General features: G+C 39.8%; 1 long non-coding RNA gene across 5 annotated transcripts; it reads left to right on the plus strand.

Moving 5' to 3' along the window:
- Positions 1 to 7519: 7519 nt before the first annotated feature.
- Positions 7520 to 25370, plus strand: LOC118846252. 5 transcript variants are annotated; one of them, XR_005010181.1, is made up of 7 exons: positions 7566 to 7699; positions 13981 to 14185; positions 15074 to 15253; positions 16756 to 16879; positions 16978 to 17142; positions 20215 to 20408; positions 23631 to 25370. It is a non-coding gene; the product is annotated as an uncharacterized LOC118846252 (long non-coding RNA). The 5 variants fall into 5 exon arrangements; XR_005010178.1 differs by lacking the exon at positions 23631 to 25370 and adding an exon at positions 22239 to 23239 and having other exon boundaries at positions 7580 to 7699; XR_005010177.1 differs by lacking the exon at positions 13981 to 14185 and having other exon boundaries at positions 7520 to 7699; positions 22239 to 25370.
- The last annotated feature ends 322 nt before the right edge of the window (positions 25371 to 25692 follow it).

Raw genomic sequence — 25692 nt, forward strand, 5'->3', positions numbered from 1 at the left:
AATATAATGATAACAACAGAAATGTAATAATGCCTTAAACATTATTATGTATTTAAAACTTGAAACTACCCATTCTTAAATTAGGTGAATGCATTTCTAAATAGCCTCACACAGAGAATCATTCATCTCATCACCAACACATGGAAACTATCACCCTAAACCACTGTATATATTTTCATATATAGCCAAGATTTCAAATGGAAAATCTGCTATAATATTATTTGTTTATAACCAAATATAACAGTTTCAAATTATCACATTTTTATCACATCACTTAAAAAAACCCCAATCCATATCCAAAAAATGTCAGATTAAAATTTCTTTAACACTATTCTACCTAACAATGGTTTCTTAAATTTAACAATCTAAGAGAACTTTAAAAATACTATTTAGAAATAATATAACATCAAATACATTTCCAGATTATCACATATATAAATTACTGATCCTATTACTTTTGGTATTTTAAAAAACCACCTTAAAGTTATCATGTATGGCCAGTCATTGCCAAGTAACAATATGTAAACATTTTAATTACATCCTGGTATTTATATATTGCCTTAAATATATTTTATCTAGCTGTATATTCCCACCTCTGAATGGCTCTTCTTCTGAGCTAACTATTGCCTCTGGCCCAGGCAAAGCTTAATAATTAATTGAATAATTACAAATCACAGAAATCAATACCTTTACCATAGTCAGTACCCTTTTTTTAAACCTTAGTTTTTAATAAAACCTCCAGAATATCCTGAAATGTGGATAGACATGTTTCTTTCTAACCTACCATAACTTTCTCTGTTGGTTAAGAAATCAGGCTACAAATTTTCATTTTCGCTTAATTTCCTTGTACTCTTTAAAGTCCTTGAGTCATCTAAAGAAAGATGGGGAGGGAGTGGCTCTTAAGAGCACATGGGTTTGCTGCTCTCCCATGCCCCATTCAAACCATTCATCTTTCTATTTTATGCTCCGTATTTTCGCTCCCACTTCAATCTCTCTTTCCTAATCTCAACTCAAACTACCCCAGACATTTCAAAGAAATGAAAAAAAAAATTATACCCATCAATTTTATCCAGTTTCTTTTGTACCTTAAAACTAGAAGTTAAGTTAAATGTCTAAAAATTTACATATTCAAAGAGCCAAATTTCTCCTCCCCCCCCCCCCACCTCAGTTTTCTTTTTCTGGCAGCCTGCCAGAGTGCTTTTGTTTTGCTAATTAACCCCACTTTTAATCTCTGGAGAGCCACCTCCAGGATCAAAAACTTCCCAAAAGTTTCACTCACTGCATTTCAGACTTTCCATTATAAAACATAAAACATCTCTCAAACACACAGACAAGACATTAGACAAAACATTGTATATAAACAATTTAGAATTCAATTTCAGACCTATCCCAAACATTAAATTAAGAATAACACATTTCATGCTTCACATCTACAAATCACCTTCTGGTTGTGTCTTCCTATACAAACCTCCTCTTTTATGTGAAGCAGAGAATGGTTTTAAATGCCAATTGATCTACCTATCCCTGATCTGCAGAGAAGTTTCCTGCTTTCTTTCTTGTCTCTCTCCACATTCAAATCTTTTCAGAATTAGAATGGAGAGAGAGAGAAAGAGAGAGAGAGAGAATTTTTACCACCCCAAAATTTCCAAACTTTTATCCTGGGTTAACCCACTGTTTTCCCAGTTATCCACCAAATTATCCCAATAGGCTTTCTCAGATAAAATGCTTGGAGAAATCTATTCTCCACCACGGTATCTTTTACTTTACCAGCTCCCTTTTCCCATTCTAGGTAAACCTTCCTTATCAGTCTAGAATCTGAGACATGACAAAGCAGTATTTAGATCCCAAATTTTCCTGCTGTTGCTCAGGAACCTGACTTAAGCCGTCTCTGGCCATTTAGTTTCACTTTTTCATTCAATCTCTTTACTCACATTCCTGGGCTTCTAAGAATTAAAAAAAAAAAAAAAAACTAGTCCCAGGAATTTAGCAGTCTGAGGAAGGAAAATTCCAACCTGTGGATATTCGGGCCCATTGTAAACCAATGGGGACACCTCCCTATCTCCACAGTGAGTTTTTCCTTTTTCTTATGCCATATAAATCCCAGATGAGCCCCCAGTTGTTAGAAACATACTTAGTCTAGGAATAAACAATACTCATTGGAAAGCCAGGAAGGTTTTCATTATATTTACATTTATTCTTTCTGAATAAATGGGTACATCCCCCGAAAAGAGTACAGGAGAATACAAGGACTCAGACAAATGCCAGCCCTTTTATTGGTTCCCAATTTGAATCTCCCACCTGGCTCCTGAACTGCCCATGTCATATCCCTCTCAAACAGCTTATTAAACAAATGCACAAGGCTCTAACCTTTCACCAGATCAGAAGTCTGGTTTCTGCTAGATCACAGCTCTGATTATAATCAGTCACCTGACTTACATTCTGCTAAAGCTGGGGTGGGGGGAGTGCTTTTAATCCTGTGGAACCAAAACTCCTTCCACTGTTTCCCACAGGGGACAATAAAGTTATCTAGATGTCTATACATGAAAACTGATAAGTGAAGCTTTTCCTAATCTTCCCAACTTCTGGTATCCCCCACCCCATCCCACTACTACATTGTATTCAACTACTTTGTATGTATTTGCATGGGCTCACTTCAAATTTGTGCTGTATCTATAGATTGGTGTATTTATCTCCTCCATTAGAATGTAAGCTTCTTGCAAGGAGAGATTGTTTCATTTGTTGTACATTTGCCCTGGCTCAGGCACAACCAGACTTACTGATTAATATAGAAGAAATAGAAAGACAACAATACAAATAAATATAAAGCAGTTCAATACAAGTTAGGTTTAAGAGAAAGGGCTCTGGAAGAGAAAGGGATTCTGATGGACAAAGGTGAGTGACAAGCATTTCAGACTCTGAGACAGAGAGTGAGTGGTGTGTAGGAGTAACAAAGAGAAAGCCTGTTTGGCTGGACTGCAGAATTCAGGAGAAAATATGTATAATGGGGTTATAAATACAGGTTGAGGCAGGGCTGTGAAGGGCTTTACAAGCTAAACAATGGAGTTTATATTTTATCACAAAGGTAATAGGGAGACACTGGAATCGATAGAGTACAGGAATCACATGGTCAGGTGTGCTTAAAGAAAATCCTATGGTAGCAGCATATAGGATGGTCTAGAATGGGGCTAGAATAGAGGTTCCCAAACTTATTTGGCCTAGCATCCCTGTTTCAAAAAAAATTACTCAATACCACCCCCCCACCCCAGAAATCTACATTCTTTAACCCTTTAACATTTTTTTTTGAAATTTCTATCATTTCAAAAAAAGATGCATCTTAAATTTAATAATTTATTATAAATTTGTGGGGTTTTTCCTTCATTGCAATTTTGATGATGCAATATTTTGTCACATAACGATATGGCATTGTGAACAAGTCATTACATGCACATATTCTGGCTGATGCATGATGGACTTCCAGACAATGCCTGACACACTCACCTGCCAATACTTGCTTGTTAAGACCTGTTAGCAGGTTTGACCACTGATCAGTCATAACTTGTGTAATGGATGATTGAATTTTGTTTCCACAGAAATCATACAAACATAATTTACAAAACCTAAGGAGTCATACTTATGGCTAATGTAAGAGATAAACTGATTGCAGAAGAAAGCAGTAGGGGATGTTGATTGAACATTTCACTGCCAGTATATGAGCAGGTGCCTCCTTATCAGCATATCCAAGGGCAAATATCTCTTTATTTGTTCTTTGGGTAAACCTAGGAATTGTCTCTCCTGTATTAACAACTTTAAAGGCCAAGGGAGAACTTCATTCCAGAGCACTAACTTGAATAGTGGGACTTTTCTTAAGTTAACACAGACATCCTGGGTTCAACTCTCTTAGCAATTGAGAAAATTCCTTTCTCATGCTATGGAGACCATAAAATCTGAGTGATGCAGACATCCTGGGATGAGATTAAAGGTATTTATGTCTTGTCATTCCTTACTAAATAAAGTTTAAAGAGAATGAAGATGAAAGGGGGGGAGGGAATTGAAATGTGGAAATGAGAGATGTAAGCAGGGGTGGAGACCCACATGGGGGTAGGTTTTAGGTGTTTTCAGATAGGCTGTAGACCCTGAAATATCTGACCAATGGGGTAAAGGGTAGGGAAATGCCAATCAGGATAAGAAATAAAAGGATTTGTAATTATCTGAAAGTATGTGTCTCCTTATGGGTCACCAGGTCTCTTGTGGTCTCTGGCAAGAGAATGATAAATAAAATCTTTCTTTAATTCATTGAGGGCTATGTGGAATTTCTGGTAAGATGATTATTTCTGACACTTGCATTTTGTGTGTCTATTTGGAAAATAATGTAATAACAATGACTTTAACTCTGTTACATAATAGATGAAACATTTACGAAGTTTTTCAAAATTTTCTTCTCTTCTCTTCTTTCCTTATGCTTCCACTGCCCCTTTATTTTTATTTAACACTCCTTGATTGCACCCAATGCTATTACGTTCCCCCAGATCACTCTAGTGACCCACTTTGGGAGCCTTTGGGCTACAGACTTGAGGGAGATAGACCATTTAGGAGGCTGTTATAATGAATAGTCCAGGTGAGAGGTGATAAGTGCCTGAAGGGTCATACGTGAGAGATGTGGAGGTAGAAATGGCAAGATTTTGCAATTGATTAGATGTGTGAGGTGAAGGAGAGTGATCACTCAAGGATAACCTTCAGGTTATAATCCTTGAAAAGGGAAGTTTGGAAGAGGGGTGGGATTTGGGGGAAAGATTAATTCAGTTTTTGAGATGTTGAGTTTGAGATGTCTCTGGGACATCTAGTTTAAAGTGTCTAATAGATAAATTGTGGTGGGAAATTGAAGTTTGGGAAGAGTCTTGGGCTAAATATATATAAATGTATATGTGTATATATACACACATATGCATACATACATGCATGTAAATATATATGTATATCTATATTTCTTGTTAAACACATGAGGTAACTAAGCTTATATATACGTGTGTGTGTGTGTGTGTGTGTGTGTGTGTGTGTATAGTTAAACCTATCAGGTCACTAAGAGAGTGTAGATAGGAAAAGATTTGGGGGCTTAGGCCAGAGCTTTGGGGGATATACACAATTAGCGGATAATATATTGATGACAAACCAGCAAAGGAGGATAAGGAATGGTTAGACAAGATGTAGAATCCAGCAAAAAGTAGCGTCATGAACCTCCAGAGAATAGAAAGCATCCAGGAGGAGAGAGTAATCAATGGTGTCAAGTAGAGCACATGGTTTGAGAAGGATGAGGCCTGAAACAATAAAGACTATCATATTTGGCAATTGAGACACCATTGATAATTTTGAAGAGAGCAATTTCATTTGAATGTTGAGGTCAGAAGCCAGACTGCAAAGCATAGAGGAATAGATTTGAAGAGAAGACCTGGAGGCTGTGAGTGTAGAAAGCATTTTCAAGGAGTTTGACTAAGAAAGGAAGGAGAGCTATACGACGGTAACCTGAGGGGATGGTAGACTCCGTTGAAAGACAGTAAGGGTACAGGTGGACATGCTTGAAATTAGGCAGGAAGGAAAGGTCGAAGATCTAAAAGAGATTGAGGATGACTGAGGTTTCAGTCTTTAGAGAAGATTGAAGGGGAAACGATCAAAGGCATATGTAGAAGGGTTGGCCTTGTAAGGAAAAGGGCCACCTCATTATCAGAGATTGGGGAAAAGGAAGAGACAGTTGAAGGTTTTGAGATAAAGAGAAGCAGAGAAGAAGGATCTCAGGTAGAATGGCCTCCATTTTCTCAATAAAATAAGTGTAACATAGGTTCTTTGGCCCCTCTGAGACTTGTTACATTTTACACCCATGCAGGGCTCTCTGGTACCCTAAGGAGTGGAAGGATCTCTTTCCTCTGACCCTTCTTGTGTTTGCCCCATTTTAGGTGCCCAGTGACTAGTATCCCAGAGCCTTTTAACTGGTCAAGATTAGAGTAGCAGGAATATTTACTTCAAAAATATAACAAACATACAAACACTTCCCCCTGACGCCTCTGGAACATAATTAGTCTAACAATTTTGATAGTTCCTCTGTGGTATTAGTCCTACTAAGTTCAAGACCAAAATATCCCTGCCGGGCTAGCATCCCAGGTCCCTTGCTTCCCAGAGCTTTGATGTTGGGCAGGCTGAAATACCCTACCTGGACTCTTGGACTGCCAAGTCCCTGTGGCTTGAGCACCTGGGTCTGACACTATACTCTGTTAATCTAGAACAGAAAAGGAGGAAGGAAAATGCCAAAAGTCAGGGCCTATTCCAAAGTCCCTGTCCCTTTACTATGTGATGTGAATGAAGATGGCCTTCACTCTAAGATGGGGATGGGGGGGGGGCCGGGAAAGGCCAGGTGTTGCTGAGCCATTGGAAAAAAGTTGCTCCAAACCACATATGCCCAACACAGAATGTTCATGTATGTTCCAGTCCCATAGTCTCTTGGAAGAAGGTCCCCAGAATCTCTGCTATCTTAGGTGGTCTAGGCAGATGCCAACCCTCACTCCCTCACCAATACATAAATGTAATTACATTACATTACAATACATTAATGTGTTTGCTAGATTATTCGTTTTTTTCTCTATTTCATCCTTTTAAAAAATAGATGCCCTTTAACACAACTTTAATTTCAGCATACAATCCTGTCCTTCCCATCTCATTCAGAGGAGGTTATACCTTTGAATTTTTATCAAATTTTTTTGAAAGAAAAAAAAAAACAGTTTAGCAGGAAGTGTCCAGAAAGCCCTTTGTCAGAAGACCTGTGTTCAGATTTTACATCCAACCCTTGCTACCTAGGTGACTTGGAACAAGTCACTTCTCTGGCCCCTATTTCTTCATTTCAGAAATGAAACCGTTGGATTATTGTGAGCTCCTAGAGAGCAGGGGTTATTATCATCATCATCATCATTATTATTATTATTATTATTATTATTTTACTTTTCTCAGTATCCCCAGCACTTGGCAGGGACTCTTCTAGCTCTAGTTCCACGAATGGAGCATGACAGCATACATGACATTCCATACCTATAATCCTTTTCTTCGGGGGAGGGGTCACTTATTTTTAAGTAGTATTCCTATTATCCACTACAGCTTAAACTCTTTGAAGGCAGGGACTCTTAAAAAGTCTCTAAACCTCGCAGCCTCGCTCTTAGAAAGTGCTTAACATGTTTGCTGAATTGAGTTGCAGTAGAGTTACACTTACTAATAACAAAGAATGCTTGTTGACAGAATGAATGAAACTGCGGGTGATGTGGATCAGAAGGGAGAGTGGGTGTGCATCTCTTTACACGTCCGAAGGGCTTCAGAAGCACCTGGAGACCAGGTCTGGGCAAGTCTGCCGGGTGGAGCGAGCCCAGAGCGAGGCTGAAACTGGAACGTATCTGGAACGCCAGAGGTGGGCGTGGGTGGGTTCGGCCTCCGCGCTGGGGAGCAGGCGGGGAAGGCGGGCCAGCGGGACGGGCCGGAGGCGGGCACTAGCCGCGCCCCTCGCAGGCAGAGAGAGGCCGAACTTGCTGCATTGCAGCCGCCGCCGCGCCGCTCCACTCCTCCCGGATAACAATGGCGGCTCCAAGCCCGAGCGGCGGCAGCGGGAGCGGCTCTCCCGGTGCCGTGGGGCCCCCAGGGCCGGGCCACACGGCCGTCAGCAGCATGCAGGGTAAGGAGTGCCTCCTCGCCCCGCCCCAAGACCCTCGCGAACTGCCAGTGGCGGCGGAGGCCTCGCTCTCTGCCCCCTCCTTCCCCACCCCGCAACTCCCCCTCCCCCGCCGCGGGCTTTCCTGGCCTAGTAGGCGCCACTCTTGGGCCTGGTTGTCCCGGCGGCTCTGGAGCTTCCTCGCGCAGCCTCGGCCCCGCGGCCCCCGCCGCTCCTGGAACCTCCCTCCGGCCCCGACCCGGGTCGGCCTCTGCCTCACCTGGCACCCCGGCGGCTCAGGCCCCCGAAGGATCAGTGCCCTCAGCAGTGCCCTCCAACCGCCCCCCCCCCCCCCCCCCGCTCCCGGGAGGACTAAGGCTAGGAGGAAGAGGTAGAGGAAGGCCATGCTAAGACCGTAGCTGCCTCTCCTTCGTAACTCCCCTTAGAACAAATGCTTCCTGACTTTGGAGTGAATTGGCTTTTTGGCTGGGGATGGGGGAGGGGAATCGAGCCTAATTTAACGGCTTCCCCAGGACCTGCCCCTGGTAATGAGGTGCGAAGGTGTTTTTTGGGTTTTGTTTTCTTTTTTCGTTGTGGTGGCAGCCCCTTCCATGCAGGCCTTTTTGCTTGAACTTGGATATTAGAAGATGGGAAACTTCATTTAAACCAAAGAACACAAACATGTGCATTGTTATGACACTGCCTCTCCTGTAGTCTTCTAGCTTTTGAAAACATCTTCGAAGAAGGTGTTTTTTGTTCGTTTGTTTTTGGCCATGTTAACTGATCTTAAAAGATGCAGAAATAGGTTCAAGTCATGCCTCTGACCCATACTAGCTGTGTGACCATGGGCAAGGTGCTTGGCCAACTAGTGCCCCGGGCAGTTCTCTTAAAATTATAAACTACAGGGCAACCAGAATATAAGCCATCTTGGAGTGGGGGGAAGGGTAGAAATGGGGAGAAAATTTGTAATTCAAACTGTTGTGAAAATCAATGCTGAAAACCAAATATGTTAAATAAATAAATTTAAATTAAATTTAAAAAAAAACAACTAAAAAATAAAAAAAAAATAAATGTTTGTTGAAAAAAAAATTATAAACTACAGATGAATTGCTAGGATGAAATCACAAGTCTTGATTCTCCTCTCACCCCCGAAAGCCACCTTCCCACCCCCCCAAAAAAAAAGTCTGAAGCCTTTGTTAGAATTCATCATTTTAATAATACGTGCTTGAGGTTTGGGAGCTGTTCAATGCAGGAGTTGTGTTTTGTGTAGCCTTAGAAATCTCAGGTAACTTTTTACATTCTTCTTTCGTTGAATGAACAGAACCAGGAGGATAGTTCCATGGTGGCCGATATTGACTATTGTGACATTTTGGTTGCTCTCTTGAGAGTTGGTTGTCAGTGGGTCAGTAAACATACATAAAAGTACACAACTGTGTGCAAACAAGATGGATACAGGATAAACTGGAAATAATCATCAGAGGAAAGGAACCAGTATTAAAAAGGATCAGTAAAGACTTCTTTTAGAAAGTGAGATTTCAGCTGGAAGTTAAAGGAAGCCAGGAATAGTAGGAGTTGGAGATAAGAGGGAGAACATTTGTACAGTAGACATCCATATACTTGTTAACTTCTGTCAAAGAGAAGTACACTGTTCTTTCTGTGGGTTTATTTTAATACTCAGACATTATCGATATTCTTATTTCTTCCATCAGTATAGATCGTGACTCATTTGTGTCTTTCAATCCTGTGTGATTCTTGTTTATGTTCTATAGACCCTCCACAAGGGATCTGTCCTGCCACCAGAGATATTTTTGGGTGCTTTTAAAATGTTATGGGTGTCATTAGCATTTGGGCTAACTGTTGGCTATCCTTCCCTGTTAATACTTGACCCACCAACCTTTTTTGGATCATATATCTCCTTGATATCTCTTAGGCTATTTCTTTTTAGGTATGTCATAACTGGAAATACAGCCTACCTGGATCAACCATCTGTGTTAGATACATTTCTTTAGGTGGCACTACATTCTAATTGGGGAAAAAAAGTCAAACGTCAAAAAGTTAAATAAGACAAATTATTATAAAATGTCAAATGAAGTCTAGAGGCAGCATGGTGTAGTACAAAGAATGTTGAACTTGGAGTTAAGGACTAGAATTCATATTCCATCTCTGCCATTTGCTACCTGTGTGACCTTGGGAAAGTCACTTAAACTTTAGTTTTCCTATCTATAAAATGTGGGGTGGGGATATTGGACTGGATTACCCCAAGGTCCTTTCCAGCCTAGGTCTATGAACCTTTGAATCAGTGGTGTCAAACTCAAATAGAGATGGGGGCCCAATAAACTATAGTTAAGAATTCCTTATTTTTATTGCATTTTATATATTTTGTTAAATATTTCCAATTATATTTTAATCTGGTTCAGGCTGCACGGAGAGGGGCCTGTATTTTGCCACTTTTGCTTTAAGGATTCATAAAACCTTGCCATTATTTATACTACTCACTTCACTTAACTCTAACAGCTTGAAAGACCAAACAATCCCTGAGAGACCTTTGAGGTTGAAGTGGCCTTAACTGTAAAGAGGTCACAAGGACTGCTTATGAGTGTTCTGTTGTTTTAATTTAAGAAAACATAATTATGAAAAAAAATTATCACATGAAGCATTTCCTGTAAAGTGCCTAGACCCAGAAGTGTTTAGGAAGTAGCAGGATATTGGGGGAGCTGTGTGGAAAGAACATTGGATTTGGAGTCAGAGGACTCCAAACAAATGTAAAATAGCCTTTACTCTTAAGGAGGAGAGGCAGCCAATTGGGTCAGTGGATAAAGGAGTGGGCCTGGAGTCAGGAAGACCCAAGTTAAAATCCTGGGTTCAGACACTAGCTGTATGACACTGGGCAAGTCACATAACTTCTGTTTGCCTTAATCCATGGTAGAAGAAAATGGCAATCCATTCCAGTATCTTTGCCAAGAAAAACCCCATGGACAGTATGGTCCATGTGGTCATAAAGAGTAGGACACAAGTGAACAAAAATTCTTAAGGGTTTTTTTTTACTGGGGTCATATCAGTCAATCTTTATACTAGCCCCTTACAACTCTCAGATTCTGTGATACTGTGAATCAAGCATTTATTACGTGTCTACTATATGTCAGATGCTAAGGATATAAGCTTACATTCCGTGAAGGGGGAAAACATATACATATAAGTATATATAAAATAAATAACAAAGTAATTTGGGAGTTGTAGGATATACCTATCAGGATCAGAAAAGGACTTGTATGGGAAGAGCACTTGGGCTGAGTTTTTGAACTAGGGATTCTGAGAGGTGGAGATGGAGGAAGTGCAGTTTAATTGGGAGACAGCCTGTGCAAAGGCAAGGGATTTGAGAGATGGAGTGTGCATCAAGAATACCAATTTGATTGAACTTCATGTAGGAAGGAGCATATGAGCTGAGCCTTGAATGATTCTAAGAGGCAGAAAGAAGTGCTTTTTAGGCATAGAGGACAAAGCTTGAAGGTGGCCTGTTGAATTTTGAGAACAGTTGATATGTCGATTTGGCTGGAATATAAAGTGCATGAAGAAGAATATGTAACAATTCTGGAAAAATAGGTGGGATCCAGTTTGTGAAAGCCATTAAAATTTGAGCTAAAAAGTTTTTATTTTTCCCAGAGGTAATAGTGAGTCACGGAAAATTTTTGAGTAGGGAGTGACATGGTCATACTTGTATCTGAAAAATCTTAATTTAACCGCTATATGAAGGCTGGATTGGCATCAAGAAGAAGATAGCGTGTTATGGAACTGATTAAATATAGAGTCAAGACTGGAAAGAAATGTGTAGGGGTGATCGATTTAAAGAATTGGTACAGTGGAAACAACACTGCTTTTGGAGTCAGAGAGAAATTGGGAGGCTATTGTACTCAGGGTGATGAATGTTAGTAGAGAGAAGGGGGTAGAATCAAGTAGACTTAGATTGGTTTGTGGGGGATAAGGGAAAAGGAAGAGTTGAGGATGGGTGGCTTTTCCTTTGGAAACGTTGGTGACCAGAAGGATGATGGTCACTCAGCAAAAATAATTAAGTCTGGAGGAGGGAACAGTTTGGGGATGAATATGAGTTCCATTTTGGAGGTGTAAATTTGAGATTTCTAGGCTTCAGTTTCCTTCTATAAAATGAGGATGTTGGATTAGATAATTTTTAAGGTCATTTAAAAATGTTATGATCTTACGGTTCTTTTTAATTTGACAAAAAATAATTATAGGATCAAAAGCCTGTTTAAATGCAATACATTCTTTTACCAAAACTTTCTCCCCGGATGGGAATGGGGTGGGATGGTGAGGCTTGACTCATGCCTTTTGAGACTATCTAGTTTTTCCATATATCTAGATTATTTCTAGTCCTGACGGATCAACTCAATTTAAAAATTGTTTATTAAGGGTCTCCCACGTTCAGAATATTGTATTAGAGAGTCAAGCACACGCAAAGTATAATAGTTACTTCTTACTGTGGTGGATCATAGATTTAGAACTGGAAAGGACATTACAGGTGTAGCTCCTTCATTTTACAGATGGGTTCATGTACACTAATAAGAATAATACAATCTAAATTTAGGGAGACAGCACTGCCTGGATAGATAAGAGAAAGCTAGGAAAGAAGTTGAACCTTAGCTGAGCCTTAAAGATCAGAGATTCTGAAAGATGGGGTGAGGACAGAGTACATTCCAGGAATGGGTGGCAAAATGTACTTAGAGAGAGATAGTATGCTGAATTCAGGATTCTTAGTAGTCCAGTTTTTCTTGGTCTTAGAATCTGTGAAAAGAAAGAGTATGAAATGAAACTGGAAAGGTAAGTTGGAGCCTGATTGTGTAAGGCCTTAATGCCAAGCTGAGGAGTTTATTTTATCCTTGAGAAAAAGTAGGGAGACATTTAAGATTGTGATTTGGTAATGGGCATGGTCAGATCTATTACTTAGCAAGATTATTTTTGATAGCTGCATGGAGGGGGCAGCATGATGTAGTAGATTTGGAGTTAGGAAAACCTGGGTTCATATATGTTTTTCCTTAGACATTCACTAGCTGTGTTACCTTGAGCAACCAGCTTTAACCTCTCTGTGCTTTATTTACCTTACCTGTAAAATGGAAGGTTTGGATTCAGTAGCCTCTATGATCCTTTCCAGCTCTCAATCTATGATCCTAAAGATGTATTGGAAAGGGGATATTGTGGAAGCAGGAGATATTTGATTAGGATATTGTAATAGGTGATGAGGGCCTGAATTAAAGTGGTAGCTGTTAGCAGAGAAGGAGGGATGATGGTGTCGGATTTTACCTCGACAACTGATTAGACATAGGAGTGAGGAAAGTGTTTATTGATTGAGGGCATATTGCTTAACTAAGTGCTTCTTGGTTGAATAAATGGAAATTGAGAAAGAAGAGGTAGACAGATAAGAGAAGAAATTGGGAAGTAAGAACTTACTCTGTGCTAGGCGCTGTGCTGAGAGCATTTTTCAAATGTTAGATCCTCACAACTCTCTGAGGTAAGTGTCATCCCCATTTCACAGGTAAGGAAACTGAAAGAGAGGTTAAGTGAACTTACTTAACCAGGGTTATACAGCTTATTAGTGTCTGAGGTTGGATTTCAATGTAGGTCTTCCTGTCTCCGGACCTAGTGCTTTATCCACTTAATTGCATCAACTGATGAGGACTGGAAAAATATTATCTTATTTAGAAGTTAAGAGATCCTTGGTAACTTTGGGTGTGGGGAGTTTTATTTGAGACCAGGGGGTCTAAGCCAGATTGCAAAGTTTTGAATATTAAGAGGGGAAGAAGTTGAGGCAAAGAGTGTAGAAAACTTTTTCCAGGGGTTAGGAGGCTGTGAAAGGAAGAAGAGATAGGCTAATAAAATGAGGGGATGAATCAACTGAGGCAGGATCAAATGAATTTTTTTTGTTTTAAATCTTGGGAAGACCTGGGCATATTTGTAGGCACCAGGAAATAAACAACTGATAAATGAAAAATCAAGGATTTGAGAGAGGGAATGAGCCAAAGAGCATGAGAGGAGGGATGAAAGAGAAGGGTTACCTCCTTCTAGACACTAGAAAAGGAGGATTGAATGGAGAACAATGTACCATAATTTTGTGGTGTGGATTTAGGGAAAATTGGGAGTTCATAGGAGACTGCTTTATTTTCCAAGTAAATTAGGTGGTGAGTCCACTGACTAAAAATTGTTTTTATGTGGAATTGGAGAAAAAATAAAATATTAAATAAAAATATATTTGAAAAATTTTTACATGTTACCCATTCATATAATCATTTATGCTCCAGGTTCATTAAAATTGGAGACAAAGAATGTGAATATAATCCCAAATTCCACCTCATGGTTCACACCAAGCTTGCCAATCCCCACTATCAGCCTGAGCTCCAAGCCCCGGCAACTCTTATCAACTTCACTGTGACTAGAGATGGCTTAGAGGACCAGCTTCTGGCAGCAGTGGTCAGCATGGAGAGGCCAGACTTGGAGGAACTGACAGTGAGTAGGTCACATATGGGGTTACATTTTGGGAAGATAAAGCAGACTTTGTGACCTAAGGTGACTGGAGCATAAAAAGTATTTATTCTCATAGCTATGTTGCCGCCAACAAAGTGAGACTGCTGTCATTCCAATGAAAAGTTTAGCAGAGAATCTGTCATAGAGATGACCATGTATACAGTACCAGAAATGCTGGTGCTTCAGTTCTAAATAGCTACCCACTTCAATAACAAAGTGTTTCCACTAACTAGCCTTGACTAAAAGTTGGGAAGCCAAGATGGCAGAGTAAAAGGGAAAATAATAGCTGAACTCTGCCCCAGACCTCCTTTACAAAGATCTAGAAAACACACCAGACTGAGTCCTAGTCATTCCTGATCCAAGAAAAAAAAAATCACAGTGAGTCATTTTTCCAGCCCCAGTCAGGAAAGAAATTTGAACATCTGTAAACACTGGGGAAGGAGTCTGGCTGGGGCATACTGCACAAGAGCATTCCAATTCACAGGGACTGAAAGAGGACCCGAGCTATACCCAATGGCAAGAAGTGATCCCAAAACCAATTAAGGAAGAGTATCCCAAACACCCTGTGGGAACAGAGGCTAAATGGAAGCTTTTCACTACCCAGTTCCAGGCGAAAGATCCTGGGAGGAGCAAAGACAAGACCTGTACCTAGAGGTGGCATTCCAAGATAAGGAGTGATCATGGGTTCTAGGCTGTGTACTGTTAGAAACAAGTACAAAAGCAAGCAGTGACTATGTGACTCTGATTGCAGGAGTAGAGCAGGGTCTCTGGTTCAACTTCCCCCCCAAGTATGATACCTACAATGGAATGACTAGGGCAGCAATCTCAGACAAAAGGGAAGGCTACAGTTCTGTCACTCTGATCCTGCAGGGCTTGAAAGATCAGCTTGATTGTGTTAGCCTGGGCCGAAAGTTGGAGCAAAATTGGACATAAGTTCTCTAAGTAGTAATGAAAAGGACCATTTTAGAGAAATCTGAGAAGACTTCAATGAATTGAACCACAACTCCAGAAGACTGCTAATGAAGGATACTACCCACCTCTGACAGAAAGGTAATGGACACAGACTGCAAAATGAGACTTAGATGTTTTGGACATGACCAAAGTGGAAATGTGTTTTGCTCAAATATGTGTATTTGTTACAATTATTCTTTTCCTTTCCTTTTGTTTTTCAATGGGGACTGAAAGGGAGAGAAAATAGATTTTTGCTAATTAAAAAATTTTAAATAAATTAGGTTCTATCACATTTTAGGTGTTGTCTTTCTTCTTTTTTTGTTTTTTTCATTGCTTTTGAAAATGACTGGATAACAAACTGTGATCTCAGAGAAATTAGAGAGGAAGCCAAAGTGACACTACATATCGATAGCAAAGCTAAGAACCCATCCACCAATCCTGGTGTTATACTTTAAAAGTGACAAAGCAGCATGCTGGAATTGAAGAAACACTGGACTTGGAGTCAAATGCAGGTTCAAGGGCTAACTCTGAGTCATATTACCTCTGTCATCTTTGACAAGTCATAGGAATTATAGATTGAGAGCAAGAAGAAACTTCAGAGATCATGTACTCTAATCCCCTCATTTTACAGTTATAAAACTGATGTTGGGCTCAGAAAAGTTGGGATATCAACCCAAGACCTCTGACTCCCATTTAACTTCTATGAAAGATGAAATTCTATGAGTTTTGTTTTCTACCAAATGGGAATAATGATATTTGTGCAACCTGCCTATCAGAATTATGAGGAAATCTTCCTTAAATAATAAAATTATTTAAAATGTGGACTATTTATTAATGTCAACTTCTTAGAGGTAAAAACTGTTTAATTTTTTTGTCTTTGTATCCCAAGATTTATTGGAGTGCCTTAAACATGAGGTGTTTAAATAATGTGTAAAAAAGAATTGCATTATTAATTAGAGCAAATTTACTGAAGGCAGATAGGTGGCCTAGTTGATAGAGCACTGGACCTGGAGTCAGGAAGACCTGATTCAGATCTGGCCTCAGACACTTAATAATTATGAGACCCTGGACAGCCACTTAACCTCTGAGGTGAGTTTCCCCAACTGTAAAATGAGTTGAACAGAGAAATGGAAAACCACTCAAGTAACTTTGCCAAGAAATCCCAAATGGGGTCATGAAGAATCAGACAGAACTGATACGACTGAACAACAAAATGAGAATAATAATGATACCTTCCTCCCAGAGTTATTGTGAGAATCGAGTGAGATACTTGTGAAGTGCTTAGCACAGTGCCTGGAACATAGTAAGGCCCTTAATTAGTGCTTATTTCCTTCCTTCTTTCCTTCATCCCTTTCTTCCTTACTACTTCCTAACAAAGAGGTAATGAACTCAAGATGCAGAATGAAACCTATATTTTTGAACATGGACAATAACTTGAATCTTTTTTCTTGACTGTGTATATTCATTACAAGGATTTTGTTTTTCTTTATTTCTTTGTGGGGGGGTTGAGTGGAAAGAGGTGAGAGGAAGGGAAAACAAATGCATGTTAACTGAAAAAAATCAATTAAAAATCATAGTGATGAAGCTGTTGCCTCCTACAGGAAGGTCACCCTCGTAGACTAAGGGTAAAATCATAAGCCAGGAGATTCAGAAAAGGTTAGCTGATGACTTCACACTACCATATTATCTTCTCACTGTGGAGCTGAACGTGACAAGAAACTTTAGGTGAGAATTTCTCATATCTCAAAAGCCCTGGGTCTGTAATTGACTTCATCTCATTTTGACGGCTTGTAATTGACTTCATCTCATTTTGACATTTGCAGTCAGATCTGACAAAGCAACAGAATGTGTTCAAGATCACCCTGAAAACCCTGGAGGACAACTTGCTCTCTCGCCTCTCCTCTGCATCTGGGAACTTCCTGGGAGATACAGCCTTAGTAGAAAACTTAGAGATCACCAAACAAACAGCTGCGGAAATTCAGAAAAAGGTAAAAATTTACTGGCAACCAAGAAGTCTTGGAGAATAGGTCACCCTATCTTTCCCTAGGCACTCACAGGCCCAATCCCAATATGGATTGTCATGGAAACTTTTAACTACTCTGTTTTTCCAAAGAGGGCTGGGCCAGCCTTCTTTATGATGCCATTCTCTGAGAGATCACCATATTGGTTCTGGACCTAGTGTGGACACCCATTCAGCTTTCGCCCTGCTGCAGCTCAGAATTCCAGAATTCAAGTCATCCGCTAGCCTTAGCCTACCCCAGTACCAGAGACCACAGGACTGTGCTACCATGCCCAGCCTGATTTTTTTAAAGGGTCAGAGGGCTAAATAGATTCTCTATGCAGACAAGCTCATAACAACTGAGCTGTTCATTCTTTCAGCACATTTAGTAAATTATGTCCATGGCTTTTCTATCTCATGGTGATGCTTCTGTGTCCCTAATCCTTGACCTACAAGGCCTGTGGAAATGTACCCATCCTTTAAAACACAGCTCAAATGCCATCTTTTTCATGTAAACTTTCCTAATCTCTTTCAAGCAATAATGAGCTTTCTGCCCCCAGAACACCCCCTAACCCTTTGCTTATACCACTCAAGGAAAATAATATGTGTTATTTTGCATCATACTTATTTACATATGAGTCATTTCCCCCATTAGACTAAGTGTGTCATAAGAATAGGGGCCTTATGTTATCTGAATTTTGTATCTCCCCCAACATATAGCTCATAGTCCTCCACATTATCTGTGTTTAATAAACATGGGTTGAATTGAATTGTTAAAATATTAGATACACATCCAATGCTGTGATAGATCTTTTTCTCTTTCTTTTTTTGTTCTTTCTTTGTTCCTTCCTTTCTTTCTTTCTTCTTCTTTTATTTATTTATTTTGTTCTTCCTTTCCTCCTTGAGCTTGCTATATAGATTTAGGAGTCACCTTCCTAGAGATCACGATTATAAACATGGGAGTTTATGAAATACCATAAGAGTGTACAGAAAAGAAGGGAAGAGGGGCTAGGACAGAGTCCTGTGACACCTTTTTACTGAAGGGGCAGGATATGGATGACAATATAGCAAAGGGGACTGAAGAGGAGTGGTCGGACAATTAGAAAGAGAATCATGAAAAAGCAGAATTGTAAAAGCCTATTGTGAGGAGGAGGAGGTGGCTAGCATTTCCCAAAGCTTCATACAGATAAAGAAGACTGAAGAATGAAAAAGGCCATTGAATTTAATAATTAAGGCATCAGTGGTAGCCTTGGAGAGACCAGCTTCAATCAAGTGATGGGGTCAATAGACAGAGTGCAAGAGATTAAGAAGTTAGTGTGATGTGAGAAAGTTGAAGCAATGCATGTAGATGTTTTTTTACAGTGATGGGTTGAAGGGATAGGGAAGGGATTTCTTAGGGACAGGTGAGATTTGGGCATGTTTGTAGACAGAAGAGAAAGAGACAATGGCTGAAGATAAATTAAAGATTGGAAAGAGAAAAAGGATGACAGAAGGGGCAATCTTCCAGAGGAAATAGAAAGAGATAGGATCGAGAGTGGTTAGTCTGGGCAAGAAGGGTCATCTTTCCCCCATAGACTGAAGCAAAGGAGGGAAGAATGTGGGAATGCTGTTAAAGTTATCAAATGGGGTATAATTAGAGAGAAGAGAGATCTCCTAAGGGGTAGACTCAATTTAATATGTGTCAGTCACATAAAGTTTAAAAAAAACAGTAAGAAGTGAAGATAGCCGAAACTGAAGTCCAAAATACACACTGGTTACAGTTTTATAAAGCAAAATAAAGACATAAAAAGAGAAACAGTGTGGTACAATGACTAGAATGCTGATCTTAAAGTGAAAAAGACCTGGGGGCAGGTCCTCCTCTGACATGTACTAGTTATGTGACTATTCAGGTGGTCGCTACATTCACATTCACAGTTATGATTTTAACTATGTATTTCTATCCTATCTCTTATACTATTCCTTCGATTTTTTCCCCTGCTTCCTCTTCAAGAGTCCATTTTGCTTCTGACTAATCCCTCCATTCTTATTTCCTTCTTTTTCTTAACACCTTTCCCTTCTATTTCCCTATTAGGATATATTTCTGAATCTAGCTGTGTGTATGTGCATTTTCCCTTTCTTGAACCAGTTCAAATGAGAGCAAGATTCAAGTGTTGTCCAATCCCTCCTCTTTTTGTTCTATAAATTCCTCTTTGCACACCCCATTTATGTGATAAATGTCCCCATTCTTTTTCTTCCTACCCCACTCTCCCAGTGCATTCCTCTTTGCTGCTCCCCAATTCTTATTTTGAGATAATCCAAATAGAATAGAATAACTAGGATCTCACCCAGGTCCTCTGTCTAATTAGACTCACCCTAAAACTGCTGTTGATGATTAAGTTTGAAGGGTTACATGTATCATCTCCCCATACAAGAATGTAAATAGTTTAAACCTGGTTTAGTCTTTTATGATTTCTCACTTACGTTTACCTTTACATGCTTGTCTTGAGTCCTGTGTTTGAATGTCCAATTTTCTATTTAGCTCTGATCTTTTCATCAGAAATGCTTAGAAGTCCTCTATTTCATTAAAGATCTTTTTTTTCCAGTAGTATTAGACTCAGTATTGTTGATACATTATTGTTGGTTGTAAGCCTACATCCTTTGCTTTCTGGAATCTCATATTGCAAGCTATCTGCTTCTTTACTTAGTAACTGTTAAATCTTGCAAGATCATGATCGTGGCTCCTTGGCACTTGAATTCTTTCTTCCTGGCTGCTTATAACATTTTTTCCTTGGTCTGGGAACTCTGGATTCTGACTATAATATTACTGGGAGTTTTCAGTTTGGGATTTCTTTCAAAAGGTAACTGATGGATTCTTTCAATATTTATTTATTTTGCCCTCTGTTTCTAAGATATTCGAACAGTTTTATGATTTTTTGAAATATGATATCCAAGCTTTTTTTCATGGCTTTTAGATAGCCCAGTGATTCTTAAATTATCACACCTTAATCTGTTTTCCAAGCCAGTTGTTTTTTCTATGAGATAGAAAACACATTTCCTACCTATGTTCTCTGAACTTTCCCAGGCTCTTTCATCAATGGAAGAATTCTGTAATCTGGATAGGGACATTGAGGGATCTGCCAAGCATTGGAAGAAATTTGTGGAGTCAGAATGCCCTGAGAAGGAGAAATTCCCCCAGGAGTGGAAAAACAAGTCATCTCTGCAACAACTGTGTATGATGAGGACAATGAGACCTGACCGCATGACATACGCTATGAGGTAAAGATCCCAGCTTGGCACAGAGGCTAACCTCTGTCTGTCATGGAAGGGACATCAAGACAATCAAGGGAACACTTCTGGAAAACTAAGTAGGAGCCTCAGAGTCTCCACTTCATTCAGGCCTCAAAACCATCCAAAGGAAGGGTTAGGGTTGGGGCTTATGAGTATATAGTAGCATAAACTCTATGCATTGATAGTTCTCAATCCTGTTATTCTCTATAAGACTTAATTTTTACATTCCCTTGCTGTTCCAATTTATTATCCTAAGATCTGAGAAGAGCAGATGGGACATGCTTAGTAGTCAGAATATGAAGAGGAAGAGCAGGTACTAATCACACTTTGATCAGTGGAGATGAACACATAGGTGGAGAGTAGTGGAAAACTGGGAGAATTTTGACAGAATGGGTCAGTTTACTCTTAGGTTGTCATGGAGCCTATAAGTCAAGTACACATCCATGTCATATTCTGTATCAGTAATTAAGGTGGGGCTTTTACTGTTTTCTCTTTTAGCACTTATTTGATCAAGTGCCCTTGATGAGTCTGGCCTTTGTTTCTTTGATTAGATCGGGAGTCTTTCATGATTTGCTTTCCTCAAGGGAAAGCCTAGTTTACATGGGTTTGAGTGACATGTTTGTGATGCTTTTAGGTCACATGGGTTTGAATTGCATGTTGTGATGCCCTTTGACCCTGAACAGGATATAGGATATATAAACTCAGAGACTGGTATTTTTCCTGGGGGCTGTCACTCACTGGAAGAGTGTCGTGTGACTTGAAGAGGCTCTGGGTAGCTGTTGTTAAGAGGCCCCTGGCTTGTAAACCCAGATGTTGATGCTTTCCTGGTAACTATGAATTGTGATTAGAATCAGACAAGGTTTGTCTGTTGATGTTTGTAATTTCTATTTGGATTTGTTCTGAAGTTCAGGGTGCTGGCTTTTCCTTCTGAACTAAGTGAGTTATATATGTGTGTTTGATTAAGGTGAGATTGTTAACCCCTTAAAGTTACTTTCCTTAGTAAAGCAGATCAAAGAACCTGTGCTGGCAACTCTTGTTGCTAGTCTTGTTGGATCTTACACCCCTACAGCAGCTGCTAGCCAGATTGTTGTTACATATTCACATACTCATTTTTATCTAAAGTTATCAAAGGTAATCATAGCTTTAGAGCTAGAAGAGACCTTATAGATTATTTCATCTGATCCCCTCATTTTACCAATGAAACTGATGTTTATCCAATGAAATGTTATAGAAAATCCTTCTATATAACCAATTTGATTAATTTCTTTACCCTCTGCTTTCCAGAGTATGTACCAAGGTGGTTGCTCTCTCCAGTCACACTTTGATCACTTTTTACAATGCATCATTGTAATACTGGTGAAAATCCAGTCATTCTTTTCCAGTTCATCCACTGGTGAAATGTTCTGGAGATACCAGGGCAGGTTCCTTTTTTCATATGTAATCCCAAAACACCAGACCAGAACATTCCCTTTCTAAGATCATGGTGTTTCTGGGAGAATTCATCTCTCATTCTTTACTCTTCACAACCTATCATATTACAGAGATTCCCCGCTCTATGGAACTCATCTGAAATATCCTAGGACCTTGGGTCTGGGCTGCTTTGTACTTTTTCCATGTTTTAAATTATTTGGTTTTATAAAATACAGTAAATGCTCATTTCACATTAGTATTTCATGGAAAGATAAACTACAAGTTGAGAATCCTTGGTTCTAATCCTCACTCTAACAGTAACTATATGTATAACCTTAGGAAAGTTACTTCCTCTCACTTGACTTCTTCATCTTTAAATTAAGTCACTTGTTATTTTTTCCCTGGCAGGGATTTTGTAGAAGAAAAGTTAGGAAGCAAATATGTGGTGAGCAGAGCACTAGATTTTTCTATCTCCTTTGAAGAATCAAGACCTGCAACTCTCATGTTCTTCATATTGTCTCCAGGTGTTGACCCGCTGAAGGATGTAGAGAAAGAAGATAAGAGGACCTCACATTAGAACCAACACTAAGCTGATACCACACCTTTTTGAAAAAAACGGTTTTTACCAAACACCAAATAAAATTAGGATTTCCATATGCAAAGTAGAGCAGAAAAAGAGGATTGTATATGAAACCAGAAATATTACATAATAGCTTGCTTTTACTTTTAAGTAATAATATAATTGAATATTATTATATTCAACATGCAGTTGTTTTATCAAAGTTTAATAATGTTCAGTACAAAGAAAAAGCATAACAAGACAGCTTTATTGAGGGGACATACTTACAATCAAGAAGGGTAGTCAGGGACAATGGAAACAAGTCAGGTCCACTGGGGCTCCAGGTGGAACCAGGAACAGTAAAATCTGATGAGTTTTTAACAGGGTTCTTAACTAAGTCAAGCAGGACCAGGTAAAGGGGAAACAAATGGGAAAGAGACTGAGGAGGCTGGACCTGGGTATTGGTGCTCGTTCATGCTAGTTGCATGGTGCAGGGTTGGGGGTGGGGTGGGGAGGAGAAAGGAATCCAAGTACCCACCTAGGCTAGGAGCCAGTTACATAGCAGTTATATGAGGCTTTCCTGGAATAGCTGCCTTGCCCAGTCCACTCAGAAGCCCCAGTGGAGCCAGTGCCCCCAGAAACTCAGATGGAACCAAAAGAAGAAATCTACAGCTCCTTTCTCTGTCCTAATATCTCTGATGTCTGTGGTGATATTGCTATTGGATTGATTGTGTCCTGTTCCTTATAGAAGTTATGTGCCTGCTAACTTTTCCTGTGTTACTGATGCAGAAGCAGCATGAGCTGCCCAGCAAGGTACAGGAGGTGCCTTGCAAGGCCACCCACACACACACACACACACACACACACACACACACCTTCTACCTCTGACACTATGTAATTGACAGATGGTGGAATAGAGGAAATTTCAATCTTAGTGTGAAAGAGGTAGATAACAAAAGAAAAACGGCGGGAATGTGGTAGGGCAAAATTGTGGTTCCCTGTGGCATTGATGGAAACTTTATAGCCCAGCTCATGGCACACAAGAGGTCAGCTAAGTTGTCCAACTCCTGAGGCACAGCACATGATGGTATGATTTGTCAGATATCTCATGGGAGTTTCCATAGAAAGCTGTCTTAATGTCATCAACCTGCTGTTCTCAGCTGCCTGCAATTAAAACAAAACAAAACAATGACTACAATTAAAAAAAACCTTCTTTACCTCCCCTCCCCTCTTCTTCCAAGACAAAAGTCAAGATAACTGGTGATGGCCTGGGATCCCGTAGATGACCTTGGCATCTTCAATGTCTGACCCACCTCTAAGCACTGCACACTTCCTGCCTCAGCTGTCTTCGTGGCCATTGGAAGAAATTGTTCTCATCTACCCATTCTATTGAGGGGAAGTCTCCACATGTTTGGGGTAGACATCCCCTTAAACTCACTGAAGGGTTTGAGACCTGTTGGTCACCCTCAACCTGGGTTAGCCCGTCTGCAAGACGATTTTACCAGGGTGTGCCTGCGGAGCATGCCACTGCTTCTTGGAGCACAGGTGAGAGTTGGATGACAGGTGGACAGCAAAGGCAGATAAGCAGCCCTGAAAATGGCCCAACAAGTCCTCACACCAGAGGTGCTAGTCTTCCCTGAATATCATTACTAATTAAAGAGATGCAGATTAAAAGTTCCTCCTCAAACCTACCTATCAGACTGGCAAACATGACAAAACAGGAAAATTACAAATATTGAAGGAGCTGAAAGGCAAGAAAGTTACACTTTTTCAGAGTGCACCTTTGGTGAGGTTGTGCATTGGTCTAGTCATTCTGGAAAATGATTTTCAACCACATACAGAAACTTACTGAAATGTATGTACCCAGTGACATAGCTATACCACTTTTGGGCTTATATGCCCACAGAAATCAATGAAAGAGGAAAGGACCTATAAGCACAAAAGTATTTCTAGAACCTCTTTTCATGGTAACTGAACATTGAAAACCAAGGTGATGTCTTCCTAATGGCAAATGGCTAAACAAAACTGTAGCATATAGATGTGATAGAATATTCTTGTACCATAAAAAATGATGAAATGGACTATTTCAGAGGGAACTGGAAGGGCCTCCATGAAGCTATTAATATAGAGCAAATTGAATATAACTAGAGTAATTTATACAATGATAATATTAATGAGAAAAACAACTTTGAAAGATGTTAGAAGTCTTTCAATGCAATGACAAACCATATGCACAAAAGATGGAAGACAAAACAGGTCACTCACCTCCTGGCAGAGGAAGAGGTGATAAACTTAGAATACAGAGAGACAGACATTTTCACACGTTGCCAATGTGGCGATTTGTTTTGCTGGACTATGAAGCTGTGCATTGTGAATTTCATTTTTAAAATCTTTTTGGGGTTGGGGGAAAGGGTGGATGATGGAAGGAACAGATTAAGAAAATAAAAAGGAGATTTGTTTTTTTATGATACACACATTTATTTCAGAATAATCCATTATATGGTGGTGGTGTTCTGAATTAAAACTTCAGGCAATAACCACACTCCCACAAAAGAATGATAAAAGTACAGTGTGTCACCTGGCTACTAAAAGAAAAAGAATATTTCCATGGGCTGCCTTAGTGAGATGGGACTGTTACTGATGGTACAGTTTTGGACAATAAAGGGAAAGTGTTTATTGGGGGCAAAATGGATTAAGTGCATAGGATTTAAAGGGGCAACATTTTTTTAAAAGCATTGTATAGTCTATATAATAAAATAAAAATTTAAAAAAATTCAGGTGTCCATACTTTAAATCCAGCACCTTTTCCTCTGCAGTATACTTACTCTTACTGCCTGAACACAATAAAAAGTTAACAATAATACAAGAATTAAACATGGAGGTACGAAAAGAAAGATCTAAAAAGCGGCATGTGCTGGCATTCAAAATGAAGATTCCAAAGTCAAAAGGCTCTTGGTTCAGAAGTAGGAGAGGTCGTCATGTACTACAGTGGACAAGAGGGTCCACAGAGGATATGGGAGATATAGAAAGATTTGGGGGACAGAGCCAGGCAGGCAAAGTGAGATGAACTTGAAGTCCCAGGATCAGAATTAAAATCCCAACTCTGCCACTTAGTTACCTGTGTGACCTTGAGAAAGTCATTTCAAGTCTTTGGAGTCTCAGTTTCCTCACCTGTAAAAAGAGGGGGTTGGACTATACCCCTTCCAGCCCCAGAGGTGGGGGCAGCTAGATGACACAGTACATAGACCACCAGACCTGAAATCAGGAAGGTGCCTCTTCCTGAATTCAAATCTCACCTCAGAC

This window comes from Trichosurus vulpecula, chromosome 4, assembly GCF_011100635.1.
Source record: "Trichosurus vulpecula isolate mTriVul1 chromosome 4, mTriVul1.pri, whole genome shotgun sequence".
Taxonomy (NCBI): Eukaryota; Metazoa; Chordata; class Mammalia; order Diprotodontia; family Phalangeridae; genus Trichosurus; species Trichosurus vulpecula.